Raw genomic sequence first — 26,544 nt, forward strand, 5'->3', positions numbered from 1 at the left:
TCATGGAACAGCAGCCACACATGCTCATGGCAGAGAGTGTAAGCAGTGGACAGAACACTCTCTGAGTCAACAACTGTTGAGGATGGACGGATGGCTCTGGGATGAAGTCATTTCTTCTCAGGCTGCATGACACGTTGGTGGGGATGGGACTTTGGAAAGTAGAAGCATGCTTTGAACATGTTTTGAGATGATCCCTTTCTTGTGACCAAGTAAGAGATGATTTCTCCAGAGAAGATCAGTGAGGGAAAGCGTGGCTTGAATGATGTCTAGAACGTGTTAGGACACAGTGGGAGAAACTGCTTGGAGAGCAGCAGTTCACCACGAGAGGACACACTGATGGTGTGACCGCAGGAACCACAGTGCCACCTCCCTGCTCCAGAGGGACAGAGCCACATGACACATGACATGGCCCCATGTGTTGTTTTTGTCTTCAGCCTCTGAGGTAATCAGTACCTACAAGGAAGTGTCGGGAAGTAGCCAGGAGGAAGTGACTCTGTAGTTAGCAGCCAAGATGAGGCATGATCGCCTTTATCAGTGAGAGCTGTCAGTGAACACATGGATAAGGGCCCACTAGATTTTTCCAGAAAGCAAGCTGGTGACGTCTCTGAAAGGAGTGTCTGTGACTTGAGGGCACCTCAGGGAGCAGTAAGGATGCTTCCTGTCAGGACTGTGAAAGCTGAGAGTGCAGGGGTTGGCAGGGGAGTGCTCTGGTGAACCTGCTTGGGATGTGACCTGAGGGAGGGTGGGGACAGGCGGCGGGGGGGGGGGGGAGCAGGGAGGGGGAGCAGGGCAGGTGCTGGCACAGTGCCAAGGGCTGCCTCTCCTACTCTCAGCCTGCCCCGCCCTCTGCACAGGCAGGCTCTGAGCGCCCACCTTGTATGTGGTTTGGGGATTTTTAACTTGACCAGCCCAAGGCTTAGGGACCGTGATCATACACTTCCTTTTCTTTAGCCGGCGCCTGGCTACCAAGAAGCTCGATATTGACAAGTCTTCCAAAGACAATTCTGAAGCAAGAATAAAGCACAGAGGATGACATCCAGGCAGGGTGGGAGAAGCCTTTACCGTTGGTAAAGGCCAATACAGATTGGTGCTTCTGTATTCTCCAGCATCACTTTTGCATGACAAAAATAGCCCCATGGGCGTGGTCCCATCCCTCCTTCACAAATGTGAAAATCGAAGCTCATAGTTTCTGAGCTCAGAGGGGTTGGGTGAGGTTGAAAACATAGGCTTGCTGATAATTACATACCTAAATACAGTCCACTGGGTGGCTTCTGCTTGCTACTGTCAAGGAAAGCTGTGGGTTTGTCATGCAATCCTTTAGAGCTTCATTTATCAGTACATTCAAAATGACGAGCTTAGCATAGCATAATGATCTATTATTGATCAGGGATATTGATCAAAGAGGGGATGGTGCTTTTTCTCATTTTTAGAATCCTTAATGATAGGATTGAATGGTAGGGTTGTAGGCACTCACTGTGTCTGTACAGTATGTATGACTTAATCGGCTTCTGAGAAGACAAATTCTTTAGTCAAGACCAATGCCCTTCCTTGGCCTGATAGCTTAGTGTTGGTCTCAGGATGTGGGAGGACACTGACAACCTTTCCTCAGATCTTAATGCTCCTGAGAAAAATGGTAATAACCTGTTATCATTGCTTCTGGACAAATAGTTAAGATGTCTTCTGTTTAATTCTTTTTTATTTGACCTAACTTCTTTCATCATTAGATTGTTTTGATGAGGTTTTGTTTCATTTTAGATGTTTTTTTTTTCTTTATTTGAATGTGTACTTCTGTGTCTGTTTCATGTGGAATCCAGAGGCTGACATCAATTGTCTTCTCTGATCGTTCTCCATGTTATTTATTGAGGCAGGGTCTCTCCCTGACTCCCGGAACTCTTCGTTTCTGCTGGTCTAGCTACACAGCTTGCTCTGGGGAAATTCCTGTCTCTGCCTCTCAATGACTAGAAATGCAGGTGGTTGCCAAGTCTGCCCACATGTTCTGGGATATGAACTCTCTCTGTTCCTGGAGATGCAGGCGAGTCTCTCTCCAATTAGATATCTTCCTAGCCCCTCCTGATGTGGGAAGTCCTTCTGTCTATGTTTTGCTTTTATTGATTAATGAATTAAGCTGTTTCAGCCAGTGGCTTATCAGAATAGTGCAAGGCAGGAGTTCCAAGCAGATGGAGGAGGAGAGAGTAGGCTGAGTGAGGGAGAAGTCATGGAGGCTTCAGAGGCAGATTCCTCTGCTGGAGCTGCTGAAGCATTGCCGGGAGGCCACGACCTCATGGTGATGCACAGATTAGTGGAGATGGGTTAGTTTATAATATGAGTTAGCCAGAAGTATGCTTAAAATATTGGCTAAACAGTATTGCAATTAATATAGTTTTTGTGTGATTATTTTCGGAGTATGGGTGACCAGGAAACAAACAGCCTCTGACAAGAACCTCCCTTGGTATTAAAGACAGGATTTTCTCTGTAGCCCAGGCTGGACTTGAACTCATGATTCTGTGCATGTACTCTCTGATTACTGTCATTACAGCATTTTTATTTTCTAATAAGAGTACACCAATGAAAAAAGTGGGCTTCATTATGAGTTTCCTGCATGTGTATAATATAGTTTGTCATATTACTTTTCTGTTATTGCCTTTTCTCTTCTCCCACTAGGCTCCCTTTCTGACCTGGACCAACAGGTCATTCTTCAGTGGCAGAGTCCCAAGAAGTAAGATTCAGGGGATCAGAGACAATGATGATAGAATAGGTGGGCTGAGGGGGTTTTGTACAAGTGATGCCTTATGCCAAGCAAGCTTATTTAGAAGTTCAGCATCTTCAGTACGATTTCCAGGGAGAAATGGGACAGAGTCAGCAGGAGCTATCACACAATGTTGCAGAAGGGAACAAGGACCATCTCAAGAACATTATGTATACAGCGATAGTGAGGCGAGGTGGGTCTTCAGGCTTACAGGCTCTGTCAAACAGTCTTCTGGTTTCAGAGAAGGACCTATGTTCCTTCTCCACACTCCAGGGACTCAGGGAAAGCCTTGGATAAGCCCAGCCTTCAACACCTCTCCTTTCCCTTTGACTTTTTACCCCTTTAAAGAGACCGAGGCCCTCTATATGAGGGACACAATGACACTAGTTTTCAGAACTTAGCTCTTGCTAAACCCAACCCTTGAGAGGATTTTATCCTTTGCAAACACCAGCTCCTCCTCAGTGGGTTTAGATTTATTGTAGAAACAAATTTGCTGATGTTCCTTTCATGGTGGCATTTCACATCAGAGTAACTTCAGCACTTGATTTCCATTGATGATTGCCTGTCTGAGTCAGGGATGTAATGACGTGCTAGTGTTGTTTCTTTATCACAAATGTAGGTCAAGTTGCCTTTTGCATTAATCTTTTGGTTATTAAATTAGCCACAGAGCCAACATGTTTTTATATAGACAATAGAGCAATAAAGGAAAATAACGATATATTTTTCTAGAGGCTGGAAAATGGCTAATCTGTATAAATGTTTAATGTATAAATGGTTAGAACGTATAAAGAAAGAGAGGTTGAGTTAAACAAGTAATGAAATTGAGAAAATGCTATTGAAAAAATCAGAATCAAGCATAGACCAGATTATTAGACATACGGGCAATATAATCCTGCATATTCACCTGTCTCCCTAGCAAGGCTGGGGTTAGCTCTCTTTGGGTGCTATGCACTGAGCAACCTTGGGAGATACAATTGGAGCTTCGCTGTGACAGTAAAAGTGGGCAGGCTTACCATATGTCCCAGTTTCCTTTGGTTGCTGAGATGAAACACCTTGGACAGCAGAAGCTTAGGCAAGGAAATGGTTTGTTTGGCTTACACTTGTAAGTCACAGTCCGTGACCTGGAATTCAAGGCAGGAACTTGGGTGGATTTTTTGTACAGCCCAGGAATACTTACCTGCTCAGCTGATGGTACCACCTAAAGAAGACTGGACCAACTGATAATCAAGACAGTTTCTCACAGACAGACCTATAGGCAGTTCCTAATTCGAGGCTTTCCTCCCCGGTGACTCTAGGTTGTGCCAAGTTGACTGTTTTTGCAAGGCACTGGCCAGTCTAAAATCTTCCAGGCATGAGGTTCATCTCAGCTACAGTTCACTCTCTATGTGTGCAGGCATCACTGAGTCTCACCTACACCACCACCGTGGGGTTTGGAGATATGGTTCCAACACAAAGGAGTAGATGCTCTCCGCTGCTTGCTGTGCTTTGCCTGTGAGCAGAAGTCTCATGGCTTTCCCCCCATTCACAACCTCTGACTAGCACTTCTCAGCAATCAAACACTGTACTGTTTCATAACTTCTCTGTTCCCCAGGAGCCAGTAGCTAGCAAAGAAGCAGCGTGATGGGCACAAAGATATGATGGGTGCAATCCTCACTTACCAAAGACATCTTCACCTTATTCTCTGGGACCTGTAACGGTTACACAGTGTGTCAAAGGGAACCACAGTGGCAGGTGAAATGAAATTGTCAATCACCTGACCCGATGATTAGGAAGGCATCCACCCTAGGCTTGTGAGAGGTCTTACTGCAGATCATAGGATTCTTGGAATATAAAAGGGGGGGGGCAGGAGAGTCAATGTCAAAGTCAGGGAGAGAACTGAAGATGCTACACTGATGGCCTTGAGGAGAGAAAGATCCCGGAGCTGAGGATCACAGCAGGCTCCAGAACCATGGAAAAGCAAGGAAGATGCTGCACTGATGGCTGAGGAGAGAAAGATCCCACAGCGGGCTCCAGAACCATGGAAAAGCAAGGAAATAGATTCTCTCCTCAGGCCTACACAGCATGCAAAGACACTGATGTTATTTCAGAGACTCAGATTGTACTGAAAGATAAGAGATCTTGGTGTTTAATCTGTTAGGTTCAGATAATAGCCACAGAAAGTCAAAGGCAGAACATCTTGGATGGGAAAGGCCTTGCTGCTGAGTTCCACATCACATATATCTTAAGATCCTCCCTTAGATATCAGCTTAAATATATTACATCATATGAAGGCAAAGCCTGTCCTCACCTTTCTCTGTCTCATCCGAGGGATGCTGGACCTCTGATTTGCTCCCCAGCCCTTTATTGCCCTTAATCATTGTGCTATATTTTCCTACTGTGGGAATTTCCATAATCACAATTCAAATCAAGTTTTTTTATTTGTATGCATCTGAAATATTGTGTGTGTGTGTGTGTGTGTGTGTATGTGTGTATGCTTGTGATTTATAGGCATTCTTTTCTGGTGAGATTTACAATGTCTTAATTCTAAGATTATGTTCTTACATTTCAAATTTAGAATGTCCTTTAAATGAAATGATGTTGCTAGAATATAGTGCTCTTTCTTGTTATTTTTTTTCATTTCCAAACATCTTATTTTTTTCCAATAAAATGTTAGCAGTCTGAGTTTATTTCTAAACATAGCAGTGACTGCTTTCTCTCAGTGCTGCAGAGGAGCTTCAGTGGATCCCTTGAACTTGCCGGCTAGCTGGGTTGGGCAAACCAGTGAGGGCTACTACGGACAGTAAAAGAGCCTATCTCAAAAGCAAGATTCAAAGCAACTGAAGAAGACACCTGACAGGTCAACCTCTGGGATATACATAGATGAGTGCACCTCTGAACGCAGGTAAACCATACACATGCATGCACGCACGCATACACACACATGCATGCACCCACACAACTCATGCACACACACGCAAACACACACACAAACACACACACACATGCATATATACAACACACACGTGCACACACAAATACATACACGCATGCACACACACAACACATGCACGCATGCACACACCCAACACATGCACAAACAAACACATGCACACGCATGCATGCTTGCATGCACGGAAAAAGTTGAAAACCTTAGTTCCAGATGCTCTCAGATGTTATTTAATCACAGAATTTTCATTTCATTTACTGAAAGACACATTACATTTATTTTTACTGCTTTTTAAATTTCTGAACTATATTCCTCATAAGGGAAAGAATAGGACTGTTTTAGCCTATATTCCAGCCTAACACAGGTCCTGATGTGGGACAGGCACACAACGTAATTCTGAATTAATGATACAACAATACTACAAGGATTAACATCTCACTTATTGTGCCGACACCCTAGTGTGTGTAAGATGAACTGCCAGAGGTTACACAATGGATACAAAAACAGACGACTTGCTTTTGGATACTGCATCTCCTAAAATTAAATTTCTGCCCTAAATAGGCGATCTCAAATGCTGCTGCTGTATTCCTTGCCAATTCCCGTCTAGTAAAATTTTCCAGAACTTAGTAACAAAAAAGAAGAAAAAGAGACTGTTTCATTTATTCATTTATTTTAATTAGTAAACAAGAGCTAACTAACTAAACCCGTTTCTCTCCACCTTAGCCTCTCGTGAGCACAGAGTGCCGTGTTGGGGTCATTTGAGTTCTGGGGAGGACAGAAGAGGCTTTGGGACACTCTTGTCCTCTTTCCTGGGTTTCTCTCCTGACTGTCCTTCCTTATTCATGCCCGGCCTGGCTTGTCCTCTCTCAGCTCTTCTTCTGTTATGTTCCATCATGTTGTAAGCCGCCAGAAGTGCGTTCAGAGAGGGAGGTGCAGCTCTGTTGAATGGAGACCCACGTTCCTGTGTTTTTACAACTGGTCAGCTGGGCCTATATTCTGTTCTCCATGTGGTTTGATGTCTCTCACTGTAAGAACAGCAGTTAAGAGTCATGTTCTCTCTGTGTGGTTTGCCTAGAGACTACATATGAATCATACATGCTTATGTTAGGGTCCGAGAGAAGCCCCCAAGGAAAGACCAGCAGCCACATACGCGATAACAAGAGTGGTTTATTAATTCCAACGTTGGGGTGGAGCATGACAACCAACCCAAGAAGGTCGCAGGCTCCTTTTAAGCAGAGTTAGGGGAATCGCAGGGAGGAGGGATTAATCTGGGGCTGATTGGTGGAGGAAAGATTAGTCTGGGTACTGATTGGTGGGAAGTCCTAGTGGTTAGGATCTTCCCCTCAGCAGGATAGAGAAAGCTATCTTTAGAGATCAGGATATTTGGCGCAGGGTGTGGTTCAAAGGGGCTTGGGGTGCCTGCTGAGCTAGCAAAAGGGGCTTTGGGGTGCCTGCTGATGTGTTGCCCCTAAGCTGTGGTTTCCCTTTCCTGAGGCTTACCTCTGCCCCATTTTAGTGAACCTAAGACCTAGTCTCTGTCAGGCTACTGGGCGAGCCTGATCTGCCTCCAGCCCCCAGCATTCTCATTTAAACTCAAATCCACCCTTGGATATTGCATTCTCTACATAATGCTTTAAAATGGAGACATTTGGGAGCTAAAGGCACGTAGTTGTAATTCTTTGAGAAATGATCATTAAAAGTAGACTCATATTTCCCAACAGGAATATATGCTGAAGTGCACAGACATGATTTGCTGTGCAGACACTAGGTAAATTAGGACAGTGTCTGGTGCAAAGATGCTTTGGGCCAGGTGGTGGTGATACACACCTTTAGCCCCAGCACTCGGGAGACAGAGGCAGAGGCAGGCAGATCTTTGTGAGTTCAAGGCCAGCATGGTCTTCAGAGCGAGTTACAGTATAGCCAAGGCTACACAGAGAGGCCCTGTCTCAAAAAATCAAAAGTAGACAACTGTCTCCCCAAAGATGCTCTGAAGGACCCATGAGCTGATAGGAGGGCACAGATAGTGGGGAGGTGCCAAGAGTCCTCTTCTTCTCTGTCAATCTCATTTTCTATGGGATTGAAGGCGGGTGGGGGCAAGGAGGGGAGACACAGGAGTATCTTATTGGCCGCAAAAACCTTCATTTTTTTCCTCCCCATATGAACTGAGCTCATAGCAACTGGCTGCCGTATCTATCTATTTGGCTTCAGGTGTGTCTTTCTGTGGAGCCAGGCAGGCCGTGTGGAAAGTGTTTAACCCATTAGGGTTCAACATAAGATTGCCTTGGAAACGTGGTTACTGCTCCACTGATGGCATCTGCTTTCGGGACGGGTCTGTGTATGTTCAGGTTCCGGCGTGACTGCTTGTTGGGAATGTGACTTTGATGTCTCAGAACCTTTTCTTTTCTCATATGCGAGAGGTTAATAACCATCCCAACCTCTTTGGGGTGTCAGGCACTCACGTACGTTACATTTTCTCTCTGCTTTGTTTTATTGTGCATGGTGGTTAGTGACGTCAGCACAGGAACAATAAATAACAACAGAATGAGAAATACTTCGAAGCAGTCAGATAAAAACAATTTTAAGCAAATTACTAGCTGTGAAATTCACTCTAGCTGTGAAAGTGAAGTAAAAGTCTCCTTTCTCTCTTTTCTCTTAGGGATGGAGAATAAATACAGTAACTTAAAAATTGACCCATCTATCTGCCATCCAGATACAAGCTTCATTTTTTCCCATAGCATCATTGGAGGCATTTGAAAGCCAACATTTGGTACTTGTCTGCTGATATCAAGGGAGAAAACTGTCCTTTCTATCAATCATTACTGTTACTTGGACAGAATCCTGAGATAGAAATCATGTTTGGCTGAGTCATTATTGATTGACATTTTACGTCCTTCGTTGCAGAGGAATCAATGGTTTATATAATACACTAATTGAGATATAACAGTTTCTACAAAGTTGGTCAGGAGCGATCACTCACAATTAGCACAACTGTGCTACCGACCCTATTCTAGGGGAAATCCAATTTTGGGCAGTGACTTCTACTCTATTTTTCCTCTAAGAATTTCTCTAGGAGAAAAGCCAGCAGTGCATTTGACACAGTAGAAATAACATCGAATCGAGGACATTCTAATCTTAAATATGCATACTCAAATCAGCAAAGTGGCTCTTGCAGATTTTATAATCTCTTAATATAAGAGAAATAATGCTTTTTTTTGCTTGAACCTTACAACTAATAGAGTGTGTTCAAACTTTTACAGATAAAGAGGTTTTTAAAAATAAATGTTATTGCTTAACTGTTACCCCAGTTCTTGAAAATATGGACACTCACTTCATTTTCGAGACAGTTGCTTTCTAACCCAAGCAGTAGGAGCTCCGGTCAGCAACGGTCTTCCTAAAGGACAGTAATTGGGTTCTAATGCAAGTTTACAACTGAGCACACATTAAAAGAGAAGGCAAAGTGGTTTTCAGCTACTCGCCAGAGCATTATAGAGAGCAAAATGCATTTGCCTGCAAAGAACTTCTCCAACTTGTTCCCAACTTAAATTTCCCCCCAAGGCACTAGAGCTGGAGGTAATAACCATCCTGGTATGGAAGCATGCAAGAAGAGAGAGGGAAATGCTCCAAGCACATGTGCAGCTGTTCAGTCACACATGTGCTGCATACAGCTTTTGAGCTGTGGTTTTGGAAAGATAAAGGGTGGCAACACGGTGGCTCGGTGAGAATAAAGACAGGCTTGCTCACGTGGAGCCAATGGAACACCATGGCTTGGTGAGAATAAAGGCAGGCTTGTCATATGGAGCTGATGGGGACATCATGGTTCGGTGAGAATAAAGAAAGACAGGCTTGCGCACGTGGAGCTGATGGGGACATCATGGTTCGGTGAGAATACAGAAAGACAGGCTTGCTTATATAGAGCTGATGGGGATGAAATGTAGCCAAGATTACAAATACGTGTAAATTCATGGGCTCACACTCAAGGACTGTAACCTGCACATGCCTGCATCATCGCACAACGCCTCCCATTCAAGGTTATTTTCTGTAGCACTACGTCTGTACGCAAGCCACTGCAAACCAAAGGTGTTCATCAAGGCTGAGGTATGTCCTTAAAATAACGGGATGCTATGCGATCTTGAAAAGTAAGAATATGTGGAATTGTGATATAAAAGGGTCTTTAACACTTAGTATACTGCCATATTACTTATATTTATGGAATTAAAATTAAACAATGGCTGCCCCTTTGGAAAGAAAGTTGGGGTCTGGAGGATAGGGCATACGGTTTCTCCTTCTTTAGCTTTGTGAGTATACCACTATTTAAAAAATGAATAATTTAAAATATATAAAACAGAAGAAATATAAGCCACAGCACACAACCCCCCCTTCATGGTGTGGGTGAACCGATGATTTGCCAAGCAACCCTCTGTCTTGCTTCTGGCATCAGGATATACTTAGAGGTAAAAACACATATCACAGGCACCAACACCTCTCTCAACCTTCATCCAAGATATCTGGGATTCATTTCTCTCTTCTCTCTCTCTCTCTCTCTCTCTCTCTCTCTCTCTCTCTCTCTCTCTCTCTCTCTCTCTCTCTTCTCCCCCCTCGCACCTCTTCCCCCTCCTCTCCCCTCCCTCCCTCCCTCCTTTCTTCTTTTTTCCTATTTTGTAGTCTAAATTAACAGGGGCCATTGACACTGTGGCTTCTCAAATGCACATTTTCCAAGGAAGACTCTGATCTGAATCCTCCTTCATAACAGAACTCTGAGCACAAACATACGAACACATAGCCATGCAGAACATGCTTTCAAATGCAGTCTCAGTGTTCATGCCTTTAAAGCTGAAAGGTTCACACAGTACCTGGGTTGCAGGTATCTGTGGGGAGGACTCTCAGTGGGAGTTGGGATTGCTGGGCAGGGCCCCGGTGTCAGCTGAAGATTCCCGCAGTGGGCTCTGACATGTGCTGTAGGTGGGAGGGGCGCAATAGCCAAAGCATGTCCTGTGTGCTCCTTTCGCCCCATAACTACATGTTAAGTCAGTTCACTATGAATTGGATGTGGATATCGAGGATGAGCTACTTTATATTGGTTGAAATATCTTTGCAGTTTGTTGTGTACCTTACTAAAATAAAATTGGAGGCCAGGAATTGATTAAAATGAAAACCAATCAGCTGGTGTGAAATTTCCCATTACTGCTATTCACACCTTCTGAGGACATCAGAGAGGGGGAATATCGATGATTTAATTCTTCAGCATTCTGCTTGGTATTTAAAAAACATTTCTGGATTGATTACAGCTTCCCATGCCAACAAATGGCTATTCTGCCTATCTGGAAGCCAGCTCTCTAGGAATTAGCCACAGCAAACTGTAATAAAGGACACAGCACGTGACCAGCGGACACATGCTTATGTGGACATGCACACACAGTGTGTTGCTAAGGCCCCTAGAGAGATGTCATTATGGATAATTCAAGGCGACTTGTTGAAAACTCCGGGTGAATAAGGCAGTTCATTTATTAAAATGCTGTGCTGACTAGTACAGGTATGGATATATTTTCCCAGAGTCATCATAAACAATTATTCAGTAATATTTCAAATATCAAAACAAGAGAAAAATCCAATAAATTTAAATGAACATGTCAAAATATACAAACAGCCTTGAGGACTAACTTGCAAGGTGTGTTGTAAAAGCAGTTTATCATTGGGGCAGTTTGCACAGCTCCAGTAACCTTCACTGCTTTCATCAACGTCCATGCAGGAGAAAAGGAGGCAGAAGCGCAAGGGCGGAAGGGAGGAACCACCCATCTTCAGGGCTGCCTACGGAAGCCTCTTGCCCTTGGACTGGGCTTCCTGAGGTTCCCACGCCCATTTCTGCACAAGGGGAGGACAGCAACATCTACGGAGACTAGATCGCCAGCTAGTTAACATTTCGGGAGGGAGTCCTGCTCCTCCTAGCTGTCTGTCCCAGAGAGAAGTCCCCTTCTCCACAAGCCCCCTTCCCAGTCCCACCCCAGTTGTGCTGTGTGGCTTCCCCTTCCCCTTTCCTGATTGCCAAGTGGTGTGTATTGTGCACGTGGCTTGTCCAAAACAGATTGCCCATACACCTGGGCCAAAAGGTTGAATATTCTTCCTCTTCCTTAAGTTCAAGCTAGAGTGTGCAAATGTCATGTCTTCTCTGGCCCCTGTGCCATTGTCCCTTGTCCTCCCCACGAACACACATGGGTGCACAATTTCATGCCATGGCCACAGTCTCATTTTCCTTCAGGCAGACTCCTCCTTACCCCCACAGTTGCTGTTCGCTATAGCCTGAGTCCTGGGCTCTGGTTACTCTTCGCTCTTTTCTCCGTGTCGCCTTCAGTGAGGTCGTTTTTCCAGTTCCCTCCTGTTTTATTACGGAAGCTCTGCCTCTGACTGCTCTTCTCTAGCTTTTCCACCATGTCCAGAGCAGCAGTCAGCTGTAGTCACAGCAGGGTTCCTCATCCACCACAGCATGCAGTCGGCCATTGCAACCATGGCTCCTCATCCACCACAGCATGCAGTCGGCCATTGCAACCATGGCTCCTCTTCTACCACAGCATGCAGTCGGCCATTGCTCCTCATCCACCACAGCATGCAGTCAGCCATTGCAACCACTGCTCCTCATCCACCACAGCATGCAGTCGGCCATCACCACACCACATGTTAGCCATCCACCATGGCGGTTCGGCCTGCCACCCTTATCTTCACATCAAATATGAATCAATCAAAACTTTAGGAGCCTGACATGGTAGTGCAAACCTGTTGCCTGAGCACTTGAGCTGTGGAGGAAGGAGAATCCGAAGTTTATGGTGAGATGGAAGCCAGCCTGGGCTACGTGAATCCAGACTTGAAAATGAAACAGAACTTTAGCGTTCCTACAGACACACAGAGAACAATCACCTAACTACAGTTATTGGCAGTATAGATTCATAGTCCTTCACCATAGAGAGGATTCGGGCATTCCCCTTCTCCCTACTCAGCCCACTTAATTTATTTGTGCAGCGTATTCATTCTATGGCTTCGTCTTACATTTCTGATCTGCTCTCAGCTCGATAAAAATGTCTGAGCTGGGGTGTGGGGAAATAGCTCAGTTTGTAGGGTGTTGAACTGAATTCATAAAGACCTAGGTTCTAGACCTAGCATCAATTACAGGATCTTAGAGCTCTCTCTCTCTCTCTCTCTCTCTCTCTCTCTCTCTCTCTCTCTCTCTCTCACACACACACACACACAAACACAAACACACACACACACAAATACACACACATGCACAGACTTTAATTAAAAATTCTCTTAGCGCATGACAGTTGCATGGCTGGGGCAGACTGCAGGGCCACTGGCAGTGGCGCCAGGACTTATCCCTACTGTTTGTACTGGCTTTTGGGAACCCATTCTTTTTGGATATATACCTTGCTCAGCCTTAGCCTAAATATAGTAGGGAGGGCCTTGGACCTTCCCCAGAGCAATGTGCCTTACCCTCTTTGAGGATGGGGTGGGGATGGGGTAGGGGGGAGAATGTGTAGGGAATGGGAGGAGGGGAGGGGGTGGGAACTGGGATTAGAATGTAAAGTGAAAAAAGGATCTTTTTTTTGGAAAAAATAAGAAAAACATACAAAAATGGTGAAAACAAAACAAAACAAAATCTTTCAGCTTGCCTCCCACTGCTGATTCTCGTGGGCTGAATTGTGCATTTCTGACGCCAGACCCCACCCTTCCACTTCCTGTCGGGCCGCTCACACTTTTGATAATTTCATACTTGGTAAATGGTGTTCAGTGCTCAAATTCAAACTCTTTGTAAAACAGGTTGAAGACAGTTACTCCTACATCTCACTCAAGCTTCTACTGCAGCCCTCATTCCTTCTAGGCGAGCTTGCTGGACGCGGTGGCCCCTTCCCTTTCAGTCTCTGTATCGGAAGATGGCTTTGTTCAGGGACGCTGTGCCTACAAGCAGAGTTTGCATCGACTGCAAGCAAGAAAACCAGCTTTTGTTTCAACTTGCTGGTTTCTCCTTTTAACAGAGGTCATCCAGATTGCACTCTATTCTCAGCCATGGAAGCTGGGCTCAAACACACAGCCAACAGGGGAAGCGACAACATGAAAGCCAGGCTTGTCCATTTTTGCTCTTTATTCTGAATACATGGTTAGTCTAGTATTTTAGGTCGAAGCCACTTCATATCTAGGCTTTTGAAAATAGTATGGCAAGACTTATTTTTGAGAAAGAAGACTTCTTAGCTAGTGGTAACTATTAAAACATATTATTTCTTTTTTTTTTTGCCCCCTTGACACTTTTTAATTTTTTTGTTGAGCTATATATTTTTTCTCCACCCCCCTCACTTCTTCCCCCTTCCCCTTCTACCCTCTCCCATGGTCCCCGCGCTCTCATGTACTCAGGAGATCTTGCCTTTTTCTACTTCCCATGTAGATTAGGTCCATGTATGTCTTAGGGTCCTCATTGCTGTTTAGGTTCTCTGAGATTGTGAATTCTAGGCTGGTTTTTCTTTGTTTTATGTCTAGTGAGTAATATGATATTTGTATTTCTGGGTCTGGGTTACTTCCATTTGCCAGAAAATTTCAAGATGTCATTTTTTTTTCTGCTGTGTAGTACTCCATTGTGTAAATGTACCACATTTTCCTTATCCATTCTTTGGTAGAGGGGCATTTAGGCTGTTTCCAAGTTATGGCTATGACAAATAATGCTGCTATGAACATAGTTGAGTGCATGTCCTTGTGGTAAGATTGAGCATCCTTTATCCAAAAGTGGTCTTGCTGGGTCTTGAGGTAGGCAGTTTCCTAATTTTCTGAGAAATCGCCATCCTAATCCAAAGGGGTTGAACCAGTTTCTACTCCCACCATCAACGGAGGAGTGTTCCCTTTACCCCACATCCTCTTCAGCATAAGTTGTCATCAGTGTTTCTGATCTTGGCCATTCTTATGGGTATAAGATGGAATCTCAGAGTTATTTTGATTAGTTAAAGAGAAAACTTATTCTCTTTAACGATCTCAACAGGCAAGACAGCTATTCTTAGTCTCAATTCTACTTGTAGGAATTTGGTAATTAGCTGTTTTCCTAGTCTTTAATGAGTGACCACATGTGGTTTCCCTTTATTACTGAATTTAATCTTCTAATCTCTTTCTTTCTTTCTTTCCTTTCCTTTCCTTTTTTTTTTTTATTTGAGACAGAGTTTCTCTGTGGAACAGTCCTCCAACTCACTGAGATCCACCTGCCTCTGCCTCCCAAGTGCTGGTATTAAAGGTGTGCATTACCACCACCAGGGTTAATCTAACTTTTTCATTCTTCATGATTCTAGTGTCTTGTTGGTATTTCAGGTGGCACCAGACACTGCCTGTGCTCTTTGCTGGATTCTCTTATGCTGTGCACATGACAGATGTGCTTCTCCAGCCAGGCTTGACACTTTCTTTCCAGGAGCACACCCACACTGTTGTCTGTAGCTGGGCCTTGAGTTCTTCACAAGCTCTTCCTGATTAGCCAAACTCAATTATGTTGACAGAGGTCTCCATCCTGCCCAGTCCTGCAGCCATTCAGTCCCAAAGAAACACACAGAGGTCTACATTAATTATAAACTGGTTGGCCTATTAGCTCAGGCTTCTTCTTAACTCTTACATCTTAAAGCAACCAAACCCATAATTCTTGTCTGTGTGAGCCATGTAGCTTGGTACCATTATCAGTGAGGCATTCTTATCTTGCTTCCTCTGTGTCTGTGTGACGACTGCAGGCTGAGCCTTTCCTCTTCCCATAATTCTCCTGTTGTGGTCACCCCTACCTATACTTCCTGCCTGGCTACTGGCCAATCAACATTTTATAAAACCAGTACAAGTGACAAATCTTTATAGAGTAGAAGACCATTGTCCCACTGCACAGCGCCTCACAAAATGCTCCTCTGATTCTAGACTGCCTCTGGGTCTGTAGGTTTTCTTCCTTCCTTCCCTTTCTCCCTCTCTCCCTTGTTCTTTCCCTCCATCCCTCTCTTGCTCTCTGTTTCCCTCTCTCCTTCTTTGCCTCTCTCTCTCTCTGCCCCTTTTATTTCCCCCTTCTCCCTTCCCCACCTTACTTGCTCCTCTCTCTTGCTTTTTCCTCTTCTCACTTGCTAAAATTGCTGGCTCAGGTCTGTCCTTGCATTTCTCTTTTTCTTTTCTTTTTATTTATTTTTAAAGCATTCTTTTCTCATTTCATATACCTATCACAGTTCCCAAACCCTCCCATTCTTCCTCTCTCCCCACCTTCTACCACCCTATCCCCCATCCACTCCTCAGAGAGGGTAAGGCTTCCCATGGGTAGTCAGCAGATTTTGAAACATCACTTTGTGACAGAACCAAGGCCCTACCCGCTATAACTAGGCTGATCAAAGTAATCCTCCAAAGAGAATGGGCTCCAAAAAGCTAGTTCAAACTTTAGGGATAAATCCTGGTCCTACTGCCAGTGGCCCTACAGACTACCCCAGCCACACAACTGCACCCACATTCAGGGAGCCTAATTTACTTCTAGGCAGGTTCCCCTGCTGTCAGCATGGAGTCAATGAGCTCCCACTAGCTCAGGTCCACTATTTCTGTGGGTATTCCCTTCATGGTCTTGACACCCCTTTGTCCATACTCTTCCCTCTTTTGACTGCATTCTGGGAGCTTGGTCCCACAGTGCTAGCTGTGGATCTCTGCATCTTCTTCCATCAGTGGCTGGATGAAGTTTTTATGACAGCAGTTAAGGTAGTCATCAACTGATTACAGGGGAAGGCCAGTTCAGACACTCTCTCCACTTTGCTTAGGGACTTAGCTGGGGTCATCCTTATGGATTCCTGGGAATTTTCACAGTGCCAGGTTTCTTGCTAGCCCCATAATGGCTCACAATCATGATATCACTTTTCTTCCTCTTCTTCTCTGTCCCTCTTCCATCTTGGCCATGACATTTCCTCATGTTCTCTCACCTCTTCCCTTCTTCCCTCCCCCTCTTCTCCTGCTCTCCCTTTTCTCCACCCACCCCCACATTCCCAATTTTCTCAGGAGATCTTGCCTATTTCCCTTTCCTGAGGGATCCATGTATATCTCTCTTAGGATTGTCCTTGTTTCCTACCTTCTCTGGATTCGTAGACTATAGGCTGGTTATCATTGTTTTATGTCTAATATCCACTTATGAGTGAGTACATACCATGTTTGTGTTTGTTAGTCTGGGTTATCTCACTCAGGATGATTTTTTCCTAGCTCCATCCATTTGCCTGCAATTTCCAGATGGCACTTTTTTTTTTGTTTGTTTGTTTGTTTCTTTATTCTTCAGTTAAGGGGCATCTAGGTTGTTTCCAGGCTCTGACTATTTATGTACACAGTTGAGCAAATGTTCTTGTGGTATGAGTAAGCATCCTTTGGGTATATGCACAAGAGCAATATTGCTGGGTCTTGAGGTAGACTGATTCCCAGTTTCTGAGAAATCACGATACCATTTTCCATAGTGGCTGTATAAGTTTGCAAAGGAGGAGTGTTCCCCTTCCTCCACATCTTCTCCAGCATAACCTATCATTGGTATTTTTGATCTTAGACATTTTAGCTTGTGTAAGAAGGTATCTTAGAGTTGGTTTTATTTGCATTTCCTTGATGGCTAAGAATGCTGAACATTTCCTTAAGTGTCTTTCATCCATTAGAGATTCTTATGTTGAGAATTTTCTGTTTATATCTATACCCCATTTTTAAATGGATTTTTTGTTATTTTGATGTCTACTATCTTGAGTTCTTTATATGTTTTAGAGATCAGTCCTCTCTCTGATGTGGGGATAATGAAGATCTTTTCACATTCTGTAGGCTGCCATTTTGTCTCAGTGACTGTGTTCTTTGTGTTAAAGAGACTTCTCAGTTTCAGGAGGTCCCATTTATTTATTGCTGTTCTACAAAAAAAAAAAAAAAAAAAAAAAAAAAAAAAAAAAAAAAAAAAAAAAAAAAAAAAAAAAACCAGGATAGTCAAAACAACCCTGTACTGGTTCAGGAGGTCCTTCTGTCTGTATGTTGCTTTTCTTGGTTAATGAATAAAGAAACTGCCTTGACCTATTGATAGGGCAGAGTTTAGGTAGGCGAGGAAGACAGAACTGAATGGTGGAGAAATAAAGGTGGAGTTGGAGAGAGATGCCATGGATCTGCCTGAGACAGACACTGGGAATTTCCCCCAGTAAGCCACTGCCATGTGGCAATACACAGATTAATGGAAATGTGTTAAATTAAAATGTAAGAGCTAGCTGATAAGAAGTTAGAGCTAATGAGCCAAGTAGTGTTTTTAAATAATATAATTTCTGTGTGATTATGTTGGTTCTGGGTGGCTGGGATGAACAAGCAGCTTCCGGTTACACTGTACAATAAAGGAACTTTCAGAGACAACATCTCTGGCATCAAGTTTTGTTATAGAGCTACAGTAATGATAACAGCTTGGTATCAGCATAAAAAGAGACAGGTGGACCAATGGAATTGAAGTGAAGACCCTGCTACCAATCCATACTCCTGTGAATACCTGATTTTTGACACAGAAGCTAACATTATACAATGGAAAAAAAAGAAAGCATCTTCAAAAAATGGTGCTGACATAATTGGATGTCAACATGTAGAAGAATGCAAATAGATCCATATCTATTCCCATGCACAAAACTCAAGTCTAAATGGATCAAAGACCTCAACACAAATCCAGCCTCACTGAAACTCATACAAGAGAAAGCGGAAAGTAACATTGAAAGCATTGACACAGAAGACCGCTTCCTAAATATAACACTAGTAGCATAGACACTGAGAGCATTTCTTAGCACATCCAGTCTGTAATGGCTTCTAATCTATTCCCTCTCGAGTCTGCCTCCAAACGCTGTAGCTTTCGCACCATTTTGATCAAGAACCACACTGGGAAACATGCATTCCACTCAAAGACACATTCATCTCCCCAACCAAAGGAAAGCAGTATCTCTTTCTCTCTCCTCATTCTTTTCTCTCCCTTAATTCCCCATTTCGTTTCTATTTATTTTTCTGTGTCCATCTATTTTGTTTATAGAGAGATATGAACCAGAATGCATAGAATAAACCTTTCAAAGTAAAATTTATTTCACAATGTTCAATATACTCTAATGTTTTCCTCTCCTCTCCTCCCCTCTCCTCTCCTCTCCTCCCCTCTCCTCTCCTCTCCTCTCCTCTCCTCTCCTCTCCTCTCCTCTCCTCTCCTCTCCTCTCCTCTCCTCTCCTCTCCTCTCCTCTCCTCTCCTCTCCTCTCCTCTCCTCTCCTCCCCTCCCCTCCCCTCCCCTCCTCTTCTCTTCTCTTCTCTTCTCTTCTCTTCCTCTTCCCTCTTCCCCCTTCCCCTCCCATCCCTTTCCCCCCTCTCCTCTCCTCTTCCCCTCTCCTCTTCACCTCTCTTCCCCTCCCCTCCCTCCCTCTCCTTTCCTCCTCTAGTCTATTCTAGTTCACTCCATTCTATGTGCTTCCTTACATTTAGATTCATGATTTCAATTAAACACAATATTGGTCACAGACCATTAAGTTGATTCCATGTCTTAGTCCCAGGTCAGAGCTCAGAAGTGACTAATACATTTTCTTTACACTGGATTGTATAATAAAAATAAAAATTGCACTCAACCCATCTCCACATTTGTCCTTTCAGGAGACTTCTCATTGTCTACTGGATAATGTCCAACTCCTTGACAAAAACTGCATGGTTCCTGGCAACTATCCAATGTTTCTAGTTTGATCTTTCCTCATTCATTCTTCTCTGTTATCCTGGTGACACCAATCTCTTCTTATTTCCGATTACTGATTTCTCTTTCTCTTCATAATTTCTCTTCATAATTCTTACTGTTTTCCTCAACTCAAGACTTGGATCATGGAAAATAAAATGATCATTTTTTTATTAACCCATTATATTGTATCAGGGATCCATTGCTGTCTTCAACACCAATTCCAGTGTCTCCCTGGTTTCTCAAACTCTCCAGAATCCAGCTCTAGCTGCCAAGGCTTATATTTCTACTACTTCCCTTCTTTCAGCCAGCAGTCACTATTTTACTCTTCTTCCTCATGCTTTCAATGCAGCAACTAGTGTTCCTCTCACTCACACAGCAAGTTCACCTTCCATTCTCTCTCCACACCCTCCTTTTCACTCGTTTGAAGTCTAGTGAAAAAATCCTCTTGTCATTTTATATATACAACATGCTGTTAAATCTCCTTTTGCACAGAGATGGTAGTTCCCACCTTACCGGATTGCTATGAAGACAGGAAATTTGACACACAGTGTCTGCTGCATACTCTGTGCTCATAAACTGCAAACTCTGGTAACTTTGTCATCCTAAACCTTTGCTCCTTACACAACACCGAACACTGGACTGGTTTGTGCTCAAGTCTGTTGGTGCTGCCACCTATGTGCCATGATGCATGTACGGAAGTCAGATAGTGTTTGTCAGTGCTACTGTACGTGTACCATGGGACATGTGAGGAACTCAGAAGACAACTTCTGGTGTCCGCTCTCCTCTCCCACCTTGTTTGTGATAGAATTTTGTTCTTGGCCTCTGTGAATGCTAGGTGTGACAGTTTGAAAGAAAAATTACCCCACAGGGAGTGGCACTATTAGAAGGTGTGACTTTGTTGGAGAAAGTGTATCTTGAGGCAGGCTTTGGGGTTTCATATGCTAAAGTTATCCCTACTGTGACACACAGTTGCTTCTGCTGCCTGTGGATCAAGGTATAGAGCTCTCGGCTCCTTCTCCAGAACCATGTCTGCCTGCATGCTGCCTTGCTTCTATACATGGTGATAATGGACTAAACTGTAAGCCAGCCCCAATGAGATGCTTTCCTTTATAAGCATCGTCGCCATGGTCATGATATCTCCTCACAGCAATAGAAACCTTAACTACTTTACTAGGCCTGATGCAGCAAGAGCTTCCAGCGATTCTCCTCTTGGTCCTAAGAATTAAACAAAGGTTCTCATGATGGCACAGTAAGTGTTTCATCCACTGAGTCATCTCCTTCACCTATATGCCAGAGATTTCTAATGCATTAACATGACAAGATTTATGTCTAGAGATTGACTCTGAATACCTTGAGATCCAAATCTCTGTTGTAGAATGTCCTCTTACTAATATGTCATCCAACAAGGTGAAAGGAAGCAGCAAGAAAGAAGCTACTTCATAACTCACTTAATGGGAACCCTGATGCCAGGCGTAGAGAGAAGCCTAAGAACAATACGGTTTATTCGCATTGCCCTTGATTGCCTCTGAGAACTTGAAGGTCATGCCTTGTTACTGAAGACACAATACGACATGTAGGAATAGGGCTGGAGCTGACATGGAAGCCTCCTTTCTGAGAACTGGCCCTTAGAGTCGTGGAATGTGCTTTGTAAACTGCTGAGAAGGAGCAGCATTGGCAGTCCTGTCTACGGATAAAGCCTGTGAACTGCAACAATGACTGGCCTGGCAAGATATTTACAAAAGCACAATAGTGGCACTTTTATCTCGGAGTAACCAGCAGCTGTCTGATTAGTAGGAAGGGAAACATAAGTGATATTGTAAGCATGGCCAGAGAAGTGATAGACCTGAGAGAAGAACCTATTAATGCCATTTTCCAAACTAATATTATTTCCACCTGTAGTCTAACTTCTTATCCTTATGTGCACACGTGAGAGCAGCTCTTGTCCATCATCTAAGAAGCTCATTTAATAGACAGAGACTATTACAGAGATCCACAATGTGTCAAATGCAGAGAAACTGTGATTGTGTGGTCCCCAACCCAATGGACATATCTGCAACACAACCTCTGTACCTAAGGTCAGGGAGAATCTGGGGCCTGGGTGTGAAACAGTGTAGGGGCCAGAAGCCCAGAATGTGTGCTGCAAGAGTATAGGACAGGGAGTAGCATCTATGAACTTCCAACAAGACTAACATAATGACAACTATTGACATTCCGATGCGGGCACCGAAAATTCTGGATGGTCCCACTGCTGATAAAGAGCCACTGGTGGTAAATGCTAAAGGAGGGAGAATCAGTCTCCTCTAAGGAGCTCCCATACAGGTTGTCCAATCAGAGGAAATTAGCTGGACTCAGGTACACATGAACAAAGTTAAATGGACTCAGTTTATACACATGTAATTTTAAAATATGGTTATCTCCGTGATCGTTGAAAATTAAATCCCTATCAGTTCAGCTACAGAATCCTCACACAACCCTAAACTGTAATCAAACTGATGATGCTCTCAGTTGGAACTAAAAGCTGATGGTTATCATGCAAATACTGGATAGTGTTACCAAATACCACTCCTGCTATTCAATCCTATTTTCCAAATTTATTGTAGAGCCTACATAAAAACCTGCATCTTCTCTCCTATGCCGCGTTTAAGCCTTATATGTTATATATAACATGTATAATATATTTATGTATATTCGTGTATATGTATAAATGCAACAATAATAATTGAAGCAATCATAAATTTGGGAAGGAGGACACAAAAGGAGTTTAGGGAGCAGAAATGATGGAAAAGCAGGACTCAAGATGGATTCTTACTTAAATAATGCAGTATTTATAAAAATGATTTGTGGTTGACTTCGTGGTATAATTTCATTGTCATCACCATTATCACCACTGACCAAAACCAATGCTCCGGTGTTTATTTATTTCTTGATATAATGTTTGGTGGTGGCATCCACATATATATGAGTTCAGTGTTCTAGGTTTCCATAACAATGCATACAAACAGGAAACCACACAGAGATCCTGCAATGAAATCCATTTCCTTTTATATCACCCCCTACCTAACTAAATCTTAGTCTCTGACATGGACAGAATCATCCCCTAGGTAGAAATAAAGTGTCCCTTGTCTTAGTGAATGTCAAATGAGGAGACAGGGGAGCTAAACAAATAACTAAATATTGAAATGGAAATTTTCCGCTAACTTTCTTCTACAAAGCATAGTCAAAGAGCAACCAGCAAGTGTACTCCATGTTACATTTCTGAGACAAAGAAACACGGATTTCTTCTACTCAGCCCTGGCAAGAGTCTGCTTGAACACCGAGTTGCACTGGGAAGGGAGGCTGAAGTGGGGCATAGGAAAGAAGAAAGAGTGGGCATTGCTGTTTTTCATTTTGTGTAGCTTTGATAGCCCTGCAATAAATTTGGAAAATAAAATTGAACAACGGGAGTGGTATTTGGTGACACTATTTAGCATTTGCATGAGAATCATCAATTTTCAGGCATGTGTAATCCCGAGAGCATCATCAGTGTGATTACAATTTAGGGTTGTGCAAGGATTCTGTAGCTGAGCTGATAGGGAATGGATTTGTAATAATCACAGAGTTAACTATATTTTAAAATTACTTAACATTTGCTGTCACTTGAATCAAACAAAACTGGCCCCTGTGAGCTATGGAAATGACCGTGTTGATCAAAAAGACCCCGCTCGGCTTCCGACAGGTCAATCAAGCATCCCTGTGAGGTGTTCAGGCATGAGGTGATTTTAATATTTCAGACAGAGAGACTAACTAGCCTTTCTTCAGAGTTGAGTGTCAACCCATTTCTAGGTATTTAATAGGGAAGGCGTCATTAAGCAAATTAATTTGCTTCTGAATTCATTTGCCATTATTTTAAGTATAGGCTTCCAAACAGCGAATCTTTCAAGTCATTTAATTATGTTTTAAAATTTTAATTCAGTATTTTCTGAGTTTACACACAGGAATTGCAGAGAAGAATCCCAAAGCTGCATGGGAGTGGCTCACTGTGGCATTTCTGCACATGTGCGCCATGTGCAATGATCATATAAAAATGAATTGATTCTTCGTTTTGTTTTCATGCAGAGTTTCATCAGTTTCTGTTTGGCCTCAAATTTTTGATCCTCAACTTGTTAAGTACTGAGATGGCAGGTGTGTACTTCCATTTCTGCCTATGAATGCTTGTAAAAATAGTCTTTGGATGCTTGTACATCTATCAATTCTTTTTAAAAAGTTTGCCATGTGTTGCACCTATTGTAAGTGAGTTAGAGGAGAATAAATTAATGGTCATTCAAGTTAGTGGCTTTTCAACATTTAGTCATTCAGTCGATACTTTGCTCCTGGAGCTAACATTATCGGTGCATAAGGTCTCATTTGTGGTCCTCCACATTTGTATTAGATTCCTTTATAGCACCCAGATACATTGAATAGATCTCCAGAGCATCGTAGTTCTATTAAGAACAATGAGGTTGGTGGCCTTTTCCTATGGGCTATGGTTCTTCTCTTATTTGTAAAGTGACAAAAATTATACACGGACTAATCTCACCTGCTTGCGCACTCTGCTTCCACTGGAGTAACAAGAAAGCGTGGTTCTCCTGAGATAACCAGCGTCTATCTGGAGGGCATCACTTGGCTCTGTCTCCCACACTGTGGACACCAAATACCAACAGGGAGTTTCTGTTCCTTACTTGTTATGTCCAAAGCATCTGTGTGGACAATAGAGGGAGGCTTGCTAGGAGTCAGGACAGTTAGAGGGTAAGGGGTGGTGGAACCTGGTTTATGTGGGAGCAAAGCTTCTCCTGTGTCAAATCAAAGCCCTGTTACACTTCCCATTCTGGATAATAATACTCAGTCTCTTGTATGATTTTTTTCCTTAAGCAAGGACAAACTGTTCTCTACATACCTTAAGTGTTTTAATCTTTGTGGTTCCATTGGGAGAAATGACAATCACCAGAAGTAACTATATTATTAGTCTATGTGTACACAGTCTTTCTGCACGTCCACCTAAAGGTGACATTTTGGAGGGAACTGTTTTTAAAATATAAGCAATGAACATTGAATAACAACAACAAAACAGAAAACCACATAACCCAGAAATATGAATCTGGTCTTGGCATTGAGTGACAGATCTCTATTCCTGCATCCGCATTCTCCTTCCTCAGGGAGTGGTCATAAAAATATAAGTGGTGTTAGAAAACCCCTTTTATTTATATTTGCAAATTTTGATTTTTTCCTAGAGACCTATTTTGATTAGTGCCTAATTATTTAAGAAAAGACCCATTCTTTTCCTGTGAATCTTAAGAGCTATAAAACCAGCCTACCAGACAGGATGTGCCTATTCCGTGCAGCACCGGCACGCCTTTTGTGGGACTATCAGCCACCCTCTGACTACATTCGAAACCTGTTTCCACAGGAGACAATCCATGCCTAGCATTGCAAGCCTGTTCAACAGTGCATCCCTGGGGAGGTTATAGGTTTAATGGGATAGCTTACCGCTGTTGTTTAACTAAATTGCCATAGCATCAAACTGCCTTCTAAATATTTGTTTATACCCATAGACAAAAACTACCCTCAGCCTTAATCAGAGAGCGCTCTCTTTGCATTGAACAGCAAGGAATGCAGATTATTGTCCAAGAAGTCGAAAATTAGTGCTGTGGAGGGGCCAGCCTTAAACACAGTTTTATTCCTCCGTTTAAAGCTTAGAGAATATGGTGGAAGAGGGGGTCAGAAGAAAGCACAGGTTAGAAGGCAAACAACAGGGCTATGAAGGCAATCCTTTCCCTACAGCTGTGAACTCAAAGGAGCTGTGGTTACGCACACATACACTGGGCCTGTAAGAGTGCGTTTGTCAACAGTCACTCACTCGTGGAGGAAAGAGCACCTTCCCCTTACTACTGAACTAGCACTGTGGGCTACTGGTAGATTCTGGGGTTGGGGTAATCCTTGCCTTCAGGTGAGTCCCCACTTCTGGGTCCAATAGGCTCTAATGGATAACTGCAAGCTCGTGTTCACAATGATGTGGCAGGCTAACTCCTGTGGGTCACAAAACAAGACAGACAGGAACATGAGAGAGAAATGTGTGGGGAAGAGGGGAGGGGAGAATTGGGAGGAGAGAGTAGAGCTGGAGTGAGGTGATCAGGGTGTAGAGTATGCACATACAATATTGTAGGTGGGAGGAGAGAGGAAAGGGTAGGGGTGAGGGGGTCAGGGTGTAGTGTATGCATGTATAATATTGTAGGTGGGAGGAGAGAGGAGAGGTAGGGGTGAAGTGATCAGGGTGTAGTATATGCATGTACAATATTGTAAGTGGGAGGAGAGAGGAGAAGTAGGGGTGAGGCGATCAGGGTGTAGTGTATGCATGTATAATATTGTAGGTGAGAGGAGAGAGGCAAGGGTAGGGGTGAGGCAATCAGTGTGTAGTGTATGCATGTATAATATAGGTGGGAGGAGAGAGAAGTAGGGTGAGGTGATCAGGGTGTGGTGTATACATTTATAATATTGTCAGAGAAAAAAACTCAGTGAATAGAAAAATAAGCAAGAAGAAAAGAAAATCATCCAGTTTTATTATTTTATATTTGAAGTTAAGAGAAGTACATGTTATGATTTTTTCTGCCATGAATTTTTTTTAAACACGTTTTCTAGGGTCCTAAATCACAAATGCTTACTGGTTACAGATGAACAAAGCCAGCAACAATCAAAAACTGAAATGTCTAATCTTGAATGTACAAAGTTCAACAGTTTATACCTGGCAACCGAGAGAAAATAAACCATTTCTGGCTTCCTGATTTGTGTATCTAAGAGAAGGCTGATATTTTGTAACCACCAGCTAATCATTTGTCTTCGATGTAGACCGCTCCTTCCAGAAAAGAGAATACAGTAGAGAACAATGCATTATTTGGGTTATTGTTTGAACCATTATAAATATAATTAAAAGCAGATTAGAATTTTTGTCTCCTGGTTCTCAAGACCAAACCCAGCACTGTCTGCATCCTAGGCAGGTGCTTTAAGAGCACACATTTTCAATGAGAATCAGCCAAGAAGACGACTGGAAATTAGCAATGTTAACAGGAAGCTGGACAAGCCCGCTGGAATGCTGAGCTTTAAATTTTTGGTTTCAAACACATTGTGTGAGACTGAGGAAGTTGAGTTCTGTTATCAC

General features: G+C 43.1%; 1 protein-coding gene across 1 annotated transcript in view; it reads right to left on the reverse strand.

Moving 5' to 3' along the window:
* The window catches only part of Spata16 (spermatogenesis associated 16), a 252,045-nt gene that overhangs the window by 215,323 nt on the left and 10,178 nt on the right, over positions 1-26,544 (reverse strand). The window lies entirely within an intron of this gene.

Source organism: Alexandromys fortis, unplaced genomic scaffold (genome assembly GCF_014885135.2).
Source record: "Alexandromys fortis isolate MF-2015 unplaced genomic scaffold, M_Fortis_MF-2015_v1.1 scaffold_41, whole genome shotgun sequence".
Lineage (NCBI taxonomy): Eukaryota > Metazoa > Chordata > Mammalia > Rodentia > Cricetidae > Alexandromys > Alexandromys fortis.